Source organism: Artemia sp. Qi Xiang Cuo, chromosome 16 (genome assembly GCF_049724085.1).
Source record: "Artemia sp. Qi Xiang Cuo chromosome 16, ASM4972408v1, whole genome shotgun sequence".
Lineage (NCBI taxonomy): Eukaryota > Metazoa > Arthropoda > Branchiopoda > Anostraca > Artemiidae > Artemia > Artemia sp. Qi Xiang Cuo.
In genome coordinates, this window is record NC_142809.1 from 6355093 (window position 1) to 6369072 (window position 13980).

Genomic DNA, 13980 nt, shown 5'->3' on the forward strand with positions numbered 1-13980 from the left:
ATGAAAACATGTTTTGCCCTCTGGCTTTATCTTAGGTATATTCATTCCTGAAAACAGTTCTCTGAGTTTTGGGATTTCTTGTGTAAAGACAATTATTTTGTTTCACACCACTTGCCTTAGATTAAGTCTGTCCAAGGTTGACTGTGTGGATTGGATTAACTTATGAATTGGCACTTGTCTTAGATTAAGTCCAATGAAGGTTGACTGTGTGGACTGGATTAACTTATGGATTGGCACTTGTCTTAGATTGAGCCCATCCAAGGTTGACTGTGTCAACTGGATTAACTTATGGATTGGCACTTGTCTTAGATTAAGTCTATCCAAGGTTGACTGTGCAGACTGGATTAACTTATGGATTGGCACTTGTCTTAGATTAAGTCTATCCAAGGTTGACTGGATATATTGTTTGGACTTTAAGATTCTGTGTCAAAGATTAGACAGCATTTGTAAGATTAGGCTCAAGTTTTAAATGTGATGCCAAGATTAGACTCTACTGTTGTCTATCAGTATATTTGAAATTGTGAGTTTTGTACATGGTTAAAATATCCAAGCTAATCATACATTTGTTAAAAAGATATTGACACATCCAATGGTGAAACAGTCTAATTTCTAGGTGGTATGATTGAGATGTTACAATGATTTAACAGCTACAGAGTAGACTAGCTGGCCAAAAACTGGGTATCTTACCCTAGTGATAGCCTAAGAGCATCAGTAGGGCATCATTGTCATGAACTTTACATGCTACTTTTTGTGGGAACTTGTTTATCCTATAGTTTAGGCCTATTGCTTTGTTTATGTGTAGGCTAATCATCATCACAAATTATTGCCACTGCTATGTTTATCATTTCTACATGTTTATACAACTAGAAATCATCTTTTGGACATAGACTAGGGTAAAAGTCCTCTTTTTGGGAAAGGCCCCACTTTTCTTTGGCAATCCAGAAAAATTGAAATGAGTTTTTGGTCTGCCCCTATTTCACTGCAGCATAATGCAATATGTGTAGTTTCAAGAGCCCTACCTTCTTTGTGAAATTTCCACCAATAATTTGTCATCATTAATTAAAAATGTGACCTCTGTTTTTACTAGCAATTGCAAAGAAAAATCATGTTTAATGTTGTGTTGTCAACATTTGGAATAGCCTTCCAGCTGAAATGGTGACTGCACCTACGGCTGCATCCTTCAAGTCCAGACTTGACAAGGAATGGAATGACAAGCCATGAAAATATGAGTGGGACTGTCTGTCCCACTCAACTACCAACTAATGCCAACTTCATCATAATGAGTCTTGCTAGGAGGCTGATGCTTCTTTGGGCTTAAATTGCATCTCTCCAGCAGACCTCTCTTATGGTGTGTCACTAGGCCCTAACACAGTGATGAAATTTTGCCATCATTGACCCAGAGCACAACAGATCCACTACAGACCTTAATTTTGCTCCAAGGTGCAAATTAAGGTAATTAAAGTTACATTGTTAGAATTTAAAAAAAATCAGCTTTCTGTTAATATTTGGATAAAACTGAAACACTGAAAGGATATAAACATCAAAATAGGATAATTGGTATTTCCAAAAAGAGGTCCTTGTAGGAAAGTCAATAAACTAATAATTTCAAGGATTTGATTTAAATAATTTTAATTATAACCATATTGATGTGTAGCTTAGATTTTTAGCTACTCATTGATATATATAATTCTTCTCAATTCCTCTTTGGTAACAAGGTGTGAGAGTTTTAGTTTTACTAATTTTGCTCAATTGGATATCCTACTGGTTTAGACCAAGCAGCTCTAGAATCAGTCCAGAGGAGGGCAACAAAATGTATTAGAGACCTCTATGATGTCCCTTATCCATCCCGTCTCCGTAAGCTTAGAATACCATCTCTTAAATATCGTCGCAAATGAGGCAATGTGATAACAGCATACAAGCTTCTAAATGCTGAGGATACCATTCCTGGCCTTTTCCAACCGGACACTTCAAACAGAACTCGTGGTCATTCTCAAAAGCTTTTCCGGAAACGAGCCAACACCAGACTAAGGAACAAGTTCTTCTCAAATAGAGTTGTCAGCTTGTGGAACTCCCTTAGTGAAAAAACAGTAACCTCTACCAGCGTGGATGCGTTCAAGTCATCAGTGGATAGGGAGTGGCTCAACAAACCGTGGTGCACCATTTGGGACGCCACAGATGATGATTAACTATCATCACTGAAGCAGGCAGACACAGGATTCGTCCTATCGCTAGCAAGTGTGATTTAAGGTAATGGTTATAACCACTGGATTAAGATTTAGGGTAAAATTCTACTTTAGCTACTTTTGGCTATATTGAAAAGGGGTTAGGTTAGGAAAATGAAACTTTCAGGGATGGGTCTATAGGCTAAAGTATGTTCTGGGAAGACATTGTGAAGTACCTGCCTCTACTCCTTCTCCCTCTAGAGGGCCCTGGCCTTTGATGACCTTTAAAAATCTGAGTTTTATAAAAGTGAAATCCTGCAAAATAGATCTTTTGCCTAAATGAAGTGCAACAAAATTGTTTTCAGCTTCACAACTTTGCTCAATTCCAATTTATAAGGGTTTAAAGATATGAAAATATATTTCCTAAATTTTGAAAAAAACAGTGATAGTCTACTCAAATAACAGGAATTATATTTTCAGAACTAAAGCAAGAGAAAAAGAAACTGATAACTGAAAACTAAGGTAAAATGTTGTTTTGCCAAAATTTCAATAAGGTATAGGACCTGTCATCATGGGAGTAGGCAGGATTAGGCAGCATATTGTCTAGGGGGGGCAGTCAATAGTGTGATGGAGTTTTATCAACTACTTTTTCCAAACCATCTGCTTTTTCAGCCATATCTAATGTAAATTTGAAGGTCTAGGGGGGGGCGGCGGCCCCCCCCCCCTTCTCCCCTCCCTATGCCCAGGCCTGTCATGTAGGCAAATGTCAGGACCCTCTAGAGGGAGGAGGGGATGTAGGTACTTCAAAATACCTTCCCATGACATACTTTAGCCTGTAGACCTGTCCCTGATAGTTTCATTTGCCAAACCTGACCCCTTTCTAAGATAGCAAAAAGTAGCTAAACGAGAATTCTACCTCCTGGTAAAATCTTCCCAAATAAGAGGCTCAATATGTCTAATACTAAATCTGGTAAAATTCTACTTCAGCTACTTTTGGTTATCTTGAAAGAGGGCTAGATTAGAAAAATGAAACTTTCAGGGATGGGTCTACAGGCTAAACTATGTCCCGGGAAGGTATTTTAAAGTACCTATCTCTACTCCTTCTCTCTTTAGAGGGTCCTGAAATTTGCCTACTTGACAGGTCTATACCTATTGAAATTTTGACAAAACAACATTTTGCCTTAATTTTTCAGTCATCAGTTTCTTTTTCTCTGGCTTTAGTTCTGAAAATGCAATTCCTGTTATTTGAGCATAATTTTAAGTCATATCAAAAATTTGTTTCAAAATTTAAGAATTGTATTTGCATATCTTTAAAACCTTATAAATTGGGATTGAGCAAAGTTGTGATGCTGAAACCAATTTTGTTGTACTTCATTTAAGCAGAAGATCTGTTTTGCAAGGTTTCACTTTTATTACACACGGATTTTTAAAGGTCATCAAAGGTGAACTGGAAAGGTTTCCAGTTCAAAGGTGGAAAGGTTTCAGAACTAAGGCCAGAGAAAAAGAAACTGATGACTGAAAAATTAAGGCAAAATGTTGTTTTGTCAAAATATACATGGCTGGATTTCTTAACCAATTATGTAATGTGTGTGAGCTATTTGATTCAATTTTTGTAAGATGTTTTATCAAGAGAAAGCTACGTCTCTCCCTTACTGTTGTTAATCCACTCTCCATAAGCAGAAACTTGGTGCTTGTGGGTTTCCTAAGACCAAATATGAGACGTATTATATCATTTTGTGTTGCTTCAATCTTTGTATCTGGGTCTTTGCACATGCACCATAGACGATGAGTCCATAGTCAATATGGGGTCTTATATGTGATTTATAAAACTGGAGTAAGGTTTTCTCTTTACAACCCCAGGGTGTGGAAAGAGGTCTTTTTAGGATATTTGCTTTTCTATAGCATTTTTTTATTGTGTTTGAAATGTGGAGGTGGAAATTAAGTTTTTGGTCAAGCAAGAGACCTAGGTAATTAATATTATTATCTTCTGGAATAGTTGTTTTATTTAGAGTTAGTTTTGCATTAACATGGTTTCGCTTCCGGTGAAATTGGATTATTTTTGACTTGGTCAAAATTTGACTTGGGAATGTTGAGAGAATTTTTCAAACTGGAAGTGACTTTTGCAGATTTGACTGTGCTATCTGAAAGGTGTTGCCAGATGACCATAGCACCAGATCATCAGCATATTGTAGATTCGTGTGGGGTAGGTTCATGTCCCAGAGATATAGGGCAAATAGGAGGCAACTGAGGACTGCTCCCTGAGGTAGGCCTTTGGTTATTGTCTTTCGGGGTGAAGAGGCTGAACCAAAACAAAAAATGAAACTTCGTACTTCTATGAAGGATTTAATAAAAGATACTAGCTTAGGGGGTATTCCAAGGTTTACAAGTTTATTTAAAAGGATTTGTTGGTTCACATTGTCATATGCCCCTTCAAAATCTAGGAAAGCTGCCACTAGGATTTTATTTTTTGAGAAAGATTCATTTATTGCATTTGTGAGCAAAATGAAAACATCTGTTGAGGAGTGGTATTTCCTGAATCCAGTTTGAGTGTATGGGATCATATTATTTTTTCAACAAACCAGAGGAGTCTGTGATAAATCATTTTCTCCATTATTTTCCCCATCACAGGTGTAATCATTATGGGCCTATAAGACTCAGGGTTATCTTTTGGTTTATTTTTCTTTAGGATTGGTAGGGGGGACAAACATTTCCATATATTGGGGAACCTAGAAGATGCCCAAGCGTGATTATAACAATTTAGCAGTTCTTGTTTGTATGGTGTGAGATTCTTTATCAATGTAGGGTGTATATTGTCATAGCTGCTGCTAGTTTTGGTCTTAATCTGATGTATTGTATTATTCAATTCCTGGATTGAAAATGGATTGGTTATGTACTCGGATCCTGGGCGTGGTTGGTAACTTGGGTTCATGGGAATTGTGGACAGTTTGCTTTGATTATTTGATGTTAGCTTATTAACAAAAAGAGTTGCAAATAGGTTAGCTTTTCCATTATCATTGTCATAATGGGTATTATTATGTAAAAGCTCATACAGGAGTGGGTTGGGGGAAGTCTTTTTCCCACAGATTTGGCTTATGACTTTATGTATAATTGGCTCATGCGTTTCTCTGGAGAGATTATTTGCAAAATTATTCCAGTATTTATATTTAGCATCTATTATAGTCCTTTTTAGATTAGATTCTGCTTGTAATTTTTTCAAATAAGTAGTAGGTGATGTTTTTTTCATTAATTCCGTCCTAGCTGCCTTTTTCATCCTCCATGTATTTAGGCACTCATTTGTCCACCATGCTGTAGGAATTTGTTTAGGGAAAGTTTTCTTAGGTGTTGCCTTGAGGATAGCATGATTAGCTGTATTTATTAGTAAAGATGTCAAGGCTTCAGCATGTGTGTCAACTGTTGTGTTAGAAATGCATGAACTTTGGGTGAAACTTGTAATTTCATCATTTAGCTTATTTTGGAACATAGACAAATCTGCTTTAGTGTTGATATAATTGGATGTATGAGATAAAGTTTCAGCAGGTTCATTTAGAGAGCAAATTATAGCAAAGTTGTCAGTACATAGACTATCAATTTTATTTATGTAAATTTTGTTCAAAAAATTTAATGACACAATTTGTAGGTCAATTGTGGAGAATCTGCCACTTTTGGGGTTGTAATATGTGTTCAGGTTTGGAGGGGTAGCAACAGCTAATTCATTATTATTTGAAGTCATATGCTCAGTGAATTTACCAGCTTTATTTGCTGGTTTATTCCCCCACAAAAGGCTGTGGGCATTGAAATCACCACAAATAATGATATTTTTTAACATATTAGAATTATTTATATAATTAAAGAAATCCTTGGCATATGTAGTTTGGCCATTAGGGTTATAAAAGCTTATTATGTAGGTTTTTAAATTATTCAGCAAAATACTAATACCATTTACATCAACATCATTTTTAAAATCAGGACAATTTATGCCATAAAATTTTATATTAGTATTAACTAATAAAGCTACCCCATCTTCTTTTCTCTCTGAAGATCTATCCTTTCTAAGGATAGAATATCCTGGAGACTTAATTAGTTGATTTTGGGTTAAATGAGTTTCCTGGAGGCAAGCAAAATTAATGGAATTATTATTCATAAATGATATTAGTTCATTTAGCTTATTTTCTGTGAGTGATATTACATTCCATTGGAGTATTGATATATTTTGTGTTGTTGATTTATTCTTCATATGACTGTGCATCAATGTCCAGCTATGTTAAAAGTAAAGCAATATCTTTTTTTGCTTGAATGAGCATATCATCTTGGATGTAGATTTTTGCCAATTCTGCAATAATTTTTGTTTTCTGTAGTTGATGTATGTTCATGGCCTGAACTGCATTACAGTTTAGAATGAATAAGCATATATTTGGGGATTGCATTTTTGGTTGTGCATCCTGTGTGTTGGTTAGGGGCTTGATTCCTGGTAGTTTTTGTGGTTTGTTGCTTCTGGGGTGGGGGGGGCCAGGCTGACCTCATCTCACCGGACAAGGAGGCTTGTTGGCTTGGTGAGTCCTTCTGATAGGGATTTGAGCTAGGGGGCTTAGAAGATGGTGTTTTATAAGGGGTGCTTGATGCATTGGGGGCATTTGATTTGGGGGTTTTGGTTGGTCTCATTACAGGCTTTATTTGGTATTGTTGGGCAGCATTTGCTTCCATTGCTGCAAAGGGGTATGGGATGGCCTTCTCTGTTGATATTTGGAGTGTTAGAGCTCTTTTCTTGTGTGTAGGGCATAATGATTTATTTGTAGATTCATGTGGGCCTTTGCAATTGATGCATATAGGCTGAGTGTTGTTGCAAGTTGTCAGCTCTTTAAGATGGAAAGATTTACAATTACTACACTCTTGGAGAATTTCATTGCATTTGTTTGTCGTGTGTCCCAGTTTGAAACACTTCTGACACTGAATAGGCTTAGGTTTGTATTCCTTGTGTGGTTTGATTTGCCCACATAGGAATAATTTTTATGGGATATCAATTTTATCCTTCAGTGTGAATAAGAAGGATCTACTAGTTTTTAGGCCATTAGAGTTAGTTTTTCCAAGTTGGGTAACATCCTCAACTGGGATTGTGTTTCCAGCCCTATCTGAGAGGCCTTCTTTTAACTCATGAGTAGATATCTCTGGGGGAACATTATAAACTACAATTTTTGTTGGTGATTGTTTTGGATTCCAATTAGATGCAATAATTGGGGTATTCAGAAGGGATTTTAGGTTAATTATTGTATCTGCTGATTTCTGATCTTTTACAGCTATTAGCAGAGATCCATCACGGTTTATATTAAAAGAGAACATTGATTTTAGGAATTTAAAAATTGCAACTCTTATTGCAGTGATCATTTTTATTTCAAAGGGGGTAGTGGGATTAATTTTAAGGTAAATTCCTAAGTTTTTGGAGGGAGGATCTAGGGCAGGGAGAGGGGAAATGCTTTTAATTGGGGAGATTTTTTTCCTTTTTTTAGAGCTTCTAGAGAGGACCTCTTGAAACCCATTATCATCATTTATGGTTGCATTAGGACCTACAGTTATCATTGTCCTATTCTCCGAATTTGAGCTGTCATTAGAACTTTCAGATAATGTGCTTGACCAGCCAGGATGGGTATCTTTCACTATGGAATTTGATTTGGGATCTGGGGGGAAGTTTTTTTTTGGAGGACTTCTTAACATTTCCGATTGGAAAAAGCTTTAAAAACAAATATAAAACTAAAACAAGAAGGGAAAATAGATTATATCAAACCGTCAGCACTATACTAAGGGGAGGATAAACACCACAGTATAGCCCTGAGGATGACTTGAGCAGGATAGGTTTGGTACAACTGCTGATTAGAAGCGATAATAATCACAAGAAAATATATTTCGATTTTCTTATAAGGTTGCTGATATGATTATTTCCCAATACTTTTCAAGGTTTTCTTTCAATGTATAATGCTCTTCTTCTTCAAGCTATGTTCTCGCTTCTTCTTTCATCTCTTGAGATTTCTCAGCAGCAACACTTTCAAGATATTTTTTTATACACCAATTGGACACACCTTACATAGGAAATAATCTCAGAGCAGTTGGGATACAATTCCCCACTGTGCAGCTTCCATGCAACTTTGATGGTCAATTTGGCAATGTAACTTCTTTCCAACATTGATGTCTGATGCTGGTTTAGTGTAAATTTGATTTGAAGAAACCATGTTCCACATTTGCACTTCCATGTGAAACAATCAGACTAGCATGCATGACACAGGGCAAACTAGGATAACTCTCATCCTTGTACAAGTGAGGAGATTGGTTCAATAGCCATCAACTTGTTGGCCATGTAGGTCTTTTCATCTTCCAACTGGATCAAGTGCCAGTCATCTTGGAACCTGTCAACATCAATACTAATTGGCAATTGGCATACAACAGATAGTACTCCTTTAATGGTAAGAGAATTTTTTCTCAAAGAACAAACTAGGAATTTTCTTCTATGAAGAGGGAATGTTTGCAGTCAATGTTTGACAGCAGTGATAAAATGTTGGTGAACAACAATGGTAAATACATTTTCTAATATTTGGAATTCATTAAATTTTATTGCTTTGAATTTATCAAAAAATAATTCATAATTTACAGTAGAAAGTCAAATGATTGCCCTTGCACTATTTGAATTACTTCTCCAAAATATATATTATCAATATCTCAAGTAGATACAATGAAGTACCTTGAGCTTGTAATTGATCAAAGCTAATCTTTCAAACACACTTGCCATACTCTGCAATACAAAGCTTTTATTTTACTCTGATTCATCCTAATATCAACTATTTTGCTAGTATATTTATCTACATTTAAGATCTATATGAAGCCAATTCAGATTTTATAATTATGAAGCACTGAGAATGCTTAATCTTTATTCCATCCCCTATAGCACTTCCAAATAAGTATTCTAAAGTATCTTTATATATCTATTAAGATATAGTTCCAGTTTCTCAACAATTTACTTTTGGAGCAATTCTTTTCAAATTCAAATATGGCATTAAGAAAATACTGCCTTAATTAAGATTTATTCTCCCAATCACAGGATTTACATAAGTATATCACTCTGCAAAAAAGAGTAACTAAATTGACAAATATCATAGTGAGAGATCTAAAGTCACTCTGCCTGTGTTAATAGCTTAGTGCTGGGATGCTCACAAGGATCTCATTGATAAATGTAATTCTATCCAATTGCTTAAAAAAAATCTTAAATTCTATTTAGTTCAAAATTATTTTTCAGTTTAATGTTTATCAAATAACATCAAGTTATTTCTAAGGTTTGTTGCTCTGGTTGAAAAGGGCCTATTAGTTATCTTCTAGTAATAATCTATATTCAATAATAATAAAAATTTTATGTTTAAACAAGCATCCTGGGCTACTTTCTCTTTATTAGGTCTAGTATTTCAAGCTTGATTGAACTTGAAATACAATGATTGAGCTTGAACAAAAATAAAAATCACAATCCCTCTTCTAGAAGGTGGTGGGACTCAGAGAAGAGACAGAGAAACTGTAATCCCTCTCATCCAGAGATATATAAGGCTAGATTCAACAAGTATAAGCAACTGCAGGTGAACATAATCTGTCTGAAGAGTGATTTCACTATTTTTTTTGTCCAGACTGCACAACTATACAATCTGAGTCAGAGCCATTGAGGCTAAAGCTAGCTGAAGAATGGCCTCTGATGAGGATGATTGCTGGTGGGTTTGAGTCTCTGATGATTTTTTTGATGCTACTCAATCACCAAAGATATGTTTCCTTTTTACATTTAGTATATATATTTTTTTGTCAATTGAAGCAGTGTGTAATTTAGCTCATTTTCAATAATTCTTATAGAAGAAAAACAATCTGTAATTTCTCACTTACTTCTTCTGCTTGCTATTACAATGTTACCAAAAAGTTTAGCAGTAAAAAAATGTGTATAGCATAAGTAGAAAAATGATAAAAATTCTCAAGTTGTAAGATTTATTAATTGTTAAGTTTATTGAGTTAGACTGTAATAAATTAATGCCTTTGGAACACATAACTTGAAAATAATTTATTTAAAATTGAATGGTAAGTTTTTAACCACTTAGTTTGACCCATTTCTTGAAGCAAAAAATAAAATCTAAGGTATTAACTTGATAATTCCTTTGAGGGCTCAAAGTTATGGGTTCACCTTCTACCTATCAATGTAATGTAAGAAATCTAAATATACCATTTTTCTTTTGTGTTCAAAATTTATCATCAACCTGACCCCTAATATTCGGCTAACCCGTTTCCCAGTAAATCACTGCTACAGTTTCTATTGAATCACCCATTGTTTTCAGCTGGCAAAACACAGTAATTACCAAACATTATCAAGATAGAGCTAGACATTATGTCAGTATTATCATCTACTACTACTACTAACAACTCATTGCAGCACCAAGCTGCCTGAGGCCAACACAGCTACACACACTCCTCCTCCATCCCAATATATTCAAAGCCTCCCTCTTTACATCCTCCAACAAGAAGTTCCAACTTCCCTTATGACATCCTCCCACTCCATTTGGTGGCAGCCAGCTTTTCTTTTGGCCTTACAAAGTTCCCTGACAAGGATGATTGTAGGCAACCTATCATCCTTCATCTGCAGATTGTGTCCAAACCATTTTACCTTTCTCCTAATATAGCTCTATCATTTCATTAATTTTTTTCAGCTAAGTTAGAAATTGATTTGAAAAATTAAAGCATTTACCAACTGGGGCTGAGATTTTGGCAGGTTCAGATTTCAGTGGTTGTTGTGTCAGTAATTTTATTTTCTTTCATTTATTTTATTACCTTGTCAGACCAGGGGATTGTTTGAAGAAAACCCTAATATATTATGGAAACTAGGGTGAAATACCTAGTAGTCAAACACCTAATCCACATTTCAGCACTCAAATCACTGTTAGTGCCACCTAAAAATTGCATTGTTTGGCTATAATAGGCTATATGTCTAAATTTTCTTAATGAATATGCAATTGGCTTGAATTATTTCAACCATATACTATAGTAACTATTTTAAATGCACTTATATTCAATAGTACAGCCAAATCACAGACACATATTTTAAGGTTAGGTGCCCTGTAGTTGGACAGCATATAGAAACTTCAACAGTTAGATAACTATAAAATCTCTATTATACCACTTAGAAAGTGGCCTGTTTTAGCATTGAAATTGTCTAAATTTTCTTTCATAGGTATGCAATCAGCAGAATTATTTAAACCATCTATAACACTAGCAATTTTAAATGCTCTGATAGTCAACAATAAATCCTGATTACAGAAATGCACTTAAACTACCAAGGACATCAAAATGAAAACATGTTTTGCCCTCTGGCTTTATCTTAGGTATATTCATTCCTGAAAACAGTTCTCTGAGTTTTGGGATTTCTTGTGTAAAGACAATTATTTTGTTTCACACCACTTGCCTTAGATTAAGTCTGTCCAAGGTTGACTGTGTGGATTGGATTAACTTATGAATTGGCACTTGTCTTAGATTAAGTCCAATGAAGGTTGACTGTGTGGACTGGATTAACTTATGGATTGGCACTTGTCTTAGATTAAGCCCATCCAAGGTTGACTGTGTGGACTGGATTAACTTATGGATTGGCACTTGTCTTAGATTGAGCCCATCCAAGGTTGACTGTGTCAACTGGATTAACTTATGGATTGGCACTTGTCTTAGATTAAGTCTATCCAAGGTTGACTGTGCAGACTGGATTAACTTATGGATTGGCACATGTCTTAGATTAAGTCTATCCAAGGTTGACTGGATATATTGTTTGGACTTTAAGATTCTGTGTCAAAGATTAGACAGCATTTGTAAGATTAGGCTCAAGTTTTAAATGTGATGCCAAGATTAGACTCTACTGTTGTCTATCAGTATATTTGAAATTGTGAGTTTTGTACATGGTTAAAATATCCAAGCTAATCATACATTTGTTAAAAAGATATTGACACATCCAATGGTGAAACAGTCTAATTTCTAGGTGGTATGATTGAGATATTACAATGATTTAACAGCTACAGAGTAGACTAGCTGGCCAAAAACTGGGTATCTTACCCTAGTGATAGCCTAAGAGCATCAGTAGGGCATCATTGTCATGAACTTTACATGCTACTTTTTGTGGGAACTTGTTTATCCTATAGTTTAGGCCTATTGCTTTGTTTATGTGTAGGCTAATCATCATCACAAATTATTGCCACTGCTATGTTTATCATTTCTACATGTTTATACAACTAGAAATCATCTTTTGGACATAGACTAGGGTAAAAGTCCTCTTTTTGGGAAAGGCCCCAATTTTCTTTGGCAATCCAGAAAAATTACCTATTGAAATTTTGACAAAACAACATTTTGCCTTAATTTTTCAGTCATCCTTTTTCTCTGGCTTTAGTTCTGAAAATGCAATTCCTGTTATTTGAGCATAATTTTAAGTCATATCAAAAATTTGTTTCAAAATTTAAGAATTGTATTTGCATATCTTCAAAACCTTATAAATTGGGATTGAGCAAAGTTGTGATGCTGAAACCAATTTTGTTGTACTTCATTTAAGCAGAAGATCTGTTTTGCCAGGTTTCACTTTTATTACACACGGATTTTTAAAGGTCATCAAAGGTGAACTGGAAAGGTTTCCAGTTCAAAGGTGGAAAGGTTTCAGAACTAAGGCCAGAGAAAAAGAAACTGATGACTGAAAAATTAAGGTAAAATGTTGTTTTGTCAAAATTTCAATAGGTATAGACCTGTCATGTAGGCAAATTTCAGGACCCCCTTGAGGGAGAAGGAGTAGAGGTAGGTACTTCAAAATACCTTCCCGGGACATACTTTAGCCTGTAGACCCATCCCTGAAAGTTTCATTTTTCTAATCTAGCCCTCTTTCAAGATAACCAAAAGTAGCTAAAGTAGAATTTTACCGAAATGAATTTCAGCCCCCCCCCTATATATGCCAATAAAGGGTTAGGTTAGGTATAGCCTATATAGGGGGGGGGCTGAAATTCATTTCTGATAAAAATGTTTATTATATTTGTAATCAGCATAAAAAAAGGCATCAAATGGTGTATTCACTTTATTCCTAACTCAATAATATGATTTGGTAGATATTGACCCATAAAGAAACACAGACCTATTTACAAACTTCATTTAAGGTCTAATGTACAGTTTGCAAAATATCCTGGAGAACTGAATTCTTGGTTTAGAACGAACCACATTATGATCCCGCCAGTAGAGAAGACTAAATAATATGTGCTTGCTTACGACAAAAAAAAAATGAAGGTATAAATACAATTTAAAGAGTGTCAAGTCAGAAAACAGAATTTTTCCCACTTTTTGCAATTTTGCGTTACCTTCTTCAGCAACGGATCGCCGCTAGAATTAGATTAAATTTTGGGCCAGTTCAATAGTTGTGAGCCTTTCGAGATCTTACTTCTGGTTACTGACGGCACGACTTCTCTACGGACTTATTAAAATATAATAAAATATTATTATTATATATAATTCGTATAGCATATAAACTATATAAATACATACATAGCATACGCACATTTCACACATTCCTATTTATATTTACATATATACATTTCCTATTTTATTACTGGTCACTAGCTAAAGGTAATGGTATTTGGCTGAAGTCTGCTTCATGCATTTGTGAAGCATGCAGTGCTGGCTTCACGTGCCTCTGGATATCCAGCTAGTTACTTTAGCATTATCTATTATATTTGCTTGTGCTTGCTTATGTATTACTTGTGTATGCTTTTGCTTATATTGCTTGCTTGTGCTTATTGTGCTT

The 13980-nt window shown here is 35.2% G+C and overlaps 1 protein-coding gene across 3 annotated transcripts in view; it reads right to left on the bottom strand.

The window, feature by feature from the left end:
* TfIIB (transcription factor IIB) overlaps nt 1-13559 on the bottom strand; it is a 133979-nt gene extending 120420 nt beyond the window's left edge. The window contains exon 1 of one of the 3 annotated variants that reach the window (XM_089102781.1): nt 13477-13559. The gene's annotated coding sequence lies outside the window, so the exon portion shown is untranslated. The other 2 variants (XM_089102783.1, XM_089102782.1) reach the window with 2 other exon arrangements.
* Between the last annotated feature and the right edge of the window lie 421 nt (nt 13560-13980).